Source organism: Octopus bimaculoides, chromosome 4, assembly GCF_046866305.1.
Source record: "Octopus bimaculoides isolate indiv1 chromosome 4, ASM4686630v1, whole genome shotgun sequence".
In the NCBI taxonomy this organism is placed as follows: Eukaryota; Metazoa; Mollusca; class Cephalopoda; order Octopoda; family Octopodidae; genus Octopus; species Octopus bimaculoides.
In genome coordinates, this window is record NC_142931.1 from 120134947 (window position 1) to 120138627 (window position 3681).

Sequence of the window (3681 nt, forward strand, 5' to 3'; positions counted from 1 at the left end):
TACAGGGGTCATAAACACACCAACATCGGTTGCTAAGCGATGGTCGAGGGACAAACACAGACACACAAATACATATCTATCTATCTATCTATCTATCTGTCTTTCTGTCTGTCTGTCTATCTATCCATCCATCCATCCATCCATCCATCTCTCTCTCTCTCTCTCTCTATATATATATATATATATATATATATATATATATATATACATATATACTCTTTTACTCTTTTACTTGTTTCAGTCATTTGACTGTGACCATGCTGGAGCACCGCCTTTATATATATCTATATAAACATACATACGACATCTTCTTTCAGAATTGGCCTGTCTCTATTCACCAATCTTGGTTGTTTAATTGCAAGTCCAAAGCTGTAGTGGATGGTACCAATACTGAACCACTATACAGACAGCATTAATATTTATAGGTGGATATTCTTTTTTGGATTGTGTTTTAGCACTTTGTCTCTATCCCATCACTGTGCAGAACACTTGCTACTGTTGAAAAGAATTCATTTTTCAGCACACATAACAATACAATGCAACAATGGTTCACTTTCATGCCGTGACAGCAAAGAACAGCAAGTTTCAAGACGTGTCATTTGATGCTTGTTCAGTTCGTGTGGTTCTCACTTGTCTAGCTTTTTTACCTTGCCAGTTTGTTTTAGATGGTCCAATAAAGCTGGAATCAAAACATCAAACCTTGCAGCTAACTCAAGCGTAGTTTGAGATGTATCCGCTCCCACTACAGTTTCCAGCTCATCATCATCCACCTTGGTCTCAGGTCTACCATGGGGCTGATTTTCAAGAGTAAAGTCACCAGACTGGAATCTCTCAAACCATCGATGTACAGTGTGCAAATTTTCCACATCTTCACCAAACACCTCATTGATGTTTTGAGCTGTCTGCGATGCACTGGTTTCACAATGGAACCAATGTCTGATTTTCTCGTGATTTTCTCGTGCACCATCGGTTCACAAAAACTGATTTACAAGAGAAAACTCACAATATAATCAGACACCATGAATTGCATTTCGAAAAAAAAGATGATGTAACTCTTCAATGTTGTAAAACAAAGAATTGTCAGGATAAAACAGAGTTAATAACTGTCAAACTTGATGCATAAGAAAATTGGACATTTCATCCTTAATGACCTGCAAAACACGGAGTAGATGGAACAGGGACAACTGACGAAGGGGTATACTCTTTATGTTGCATGTCTCGTTTCTCTGTTTTTTTCGTTGTTCGAAAAAAGTTCATTTTCTGTTTTAGTTTTTGTTTTCATTTCTCATTGTGTTGACGTTGTTTTGATGTCCTGTACCAATATATGCATGTATGTATACATATAGATGTAGGTATGTACATATATGTATGGATATATGCATATATTTATATATTATTTATATTATGATATATATATATATATATATATATATATATAGAGAGAGAGAGAGAGAGAGAGAGAGAAAGAGAGAGAGAGGGGGGAGTTAAATTAGAGGTTATAAAGACCGTCTAACGGATACTTATCTCTAATGAATTAACTGGTGTATTACCTATATGTGGTTATGAGTACCAGTATTAATGCTCATAAATGATAGGTGGGGAAAAGAATAAACTGAAGTTTATCTACATTTAAGGAAAATAAGAAAATGGAGATAAAATTGATAATTGATAAACCATTATTTTTTACTGATTATAAAAAAAAAAAAAACATTATCTTAACTGACAACTGTTTTTGTTGGTACTATTTAGGGCATTATCAGGCTTAATTATTACAATAATAATAATAATAATAATAATAATAATAATAATGATGATGATGATGATGATGATAATAATTGTAAATAATTAATAATACCAACTCAAATAGTGAAATAGTGGAAAACTAAAGAAAAAGAAAAGAAAAAAGAGATTTACAATGATAATTATTATTAGTGTTGTAACAATTAAGCCTGATTATGCCCTAAATAGCGCCAACAGAAACAGCTGTCAGATAAGATGTCTTTTTTATAATCAATAAATAACAATTGATGTTTATCAATCGTCAATTTTATCTCCATTTTCTTATTTTCCATATATGTATATATATATATATATATATATATATATATATATATATATATATATATATATTTGTGTGTATGTCTGTGTTTTTCCCCCACCCCCACCATTACCTGACAACAGATGTCGGTGTGTTTACATCCCTGTAACTTAGTGGTTCGGCAAAAAGACTGATAGAATAAGTCCTGGGGTCAATCTGTTCAACTAAAGACAGTGCTCCAGCATGGCTGCAGTCAAATGACAAACAAGTAAAAGAATAAAAAGAATATATACATATATATATAAGTACTGTTCAGAGAAAATGGCAGTAGTCTTTATTGACAAAAGAAAATTCAGGGCAGTTTTTAAATTTAGACAAGTATGTATGATGTATGCCATGGGACAGAATTTTGGTTTAAGCATCCCATATAGCCCCTTATAACTTATTTATTTTTGGGGAATTTTCAGAAAATTTTAGTGAATTTGTGTTCTACACACAGGAATTCAAATGATTATGCAAATAAAAAAGCCTAAAAGCAAAAAAAGTTTTATGATTTAAGGGTTATTTTATCTGTTATTTTTAACACATCTCTTAACCACCTGATACTCTCCTTCTTTGCTTGTCCCTTTGATGTATTGATATTTTCAATATCTTTTTCCCCATCAACACATTTAATGATCTATTACTGGGATTTAATCCAAAAATTTGAACTGACCATATTTTCAAGTTTGATTTAAAAAAAAAAAACATTGGAAAAATTTTAAAAAATTTTTTTTTTTCGTAATTGCATGAATTCCCATGTGCAGATTAACAAATATGCAAAAATTTCCTGAAAATCCCTGCAAAATAAAAAAGGTATGAGGAGTTATATGAGGTACTTAAAGCAGAATTACCATGTGCCGTAGAAACTGGAGAATTCTGACGTTTGAGTAAAAGATAGATTGAGAGGTAGATAGTTATGCATATGAACCTATACACACACAGACACACACACATATATGCATCCATATATATTTATTTTACATATATATATCTATATATATAGATATATATTAAATTCAAATTACAATGAACAAACTAAGTTTGTTCAGAAGCGTTGAGATGTCTTAGAAAGTTACAGAAGTGATTTTAAATTCTCAAATACAAGATAATGCTAATAATATAGCCTGAACAGGATAAGCTACCCCTATTTTGCAGAAAAAAGTGTTGGCAGCCGGCTATGATATATATATATATATATATATACATACATATGTGTATGTATGTATATGTGTGTATATGAGTGGGTGAGTCTATATATCCCTAGACATGCATTTATATACATGTATATGTATCAAAGAAGTGCTATTTCAAAATGAGATAGCTTTACAGTTTACCAATGTTTAGAATTCCATGTAAATTCATGTATATCTAAATTCCAATCAAGTATTAACTATAATTCATCCTCCGATTTTTCTTTTGGTACTGTGTACATTTGAATAACTTACAGAGTTGTTCTATACTGAGAGCCAGGATAGAACAGGACAGTCTTTTTAAGCATTTTGTTTTAATGATGACATCATAAATTATGATGTCATAATAAAGAAAACTTGAACTAACTCTCATTTTATTCTGCTTTCAAGGGATTTATACAATAGAAAATA

General features: G+C 31.2%; 1 long non-coding RNA gene across 1 annotated transcript in view; it reads left to right on the plus strand.

Annotated features, from left to right (window-relative positions):
- Window positions 1-3665: 3665 nt before the first annotated feature.
- The window catches only part of LOC106874861 (uncharacterized), a 2730-nt gene continuing 2714 nt past the window's right edge, over window positions 3666-3681 (plus strand). Inside the window, exon 1 of the long non-coding RNA XR_001410060.3 lies at window positions 3666-3681. This exon is cut by the window's right edge and continues 180 nt beyond it. This is a non-coding gene — a long non-coding RNA (uncharacterized LOC106874861).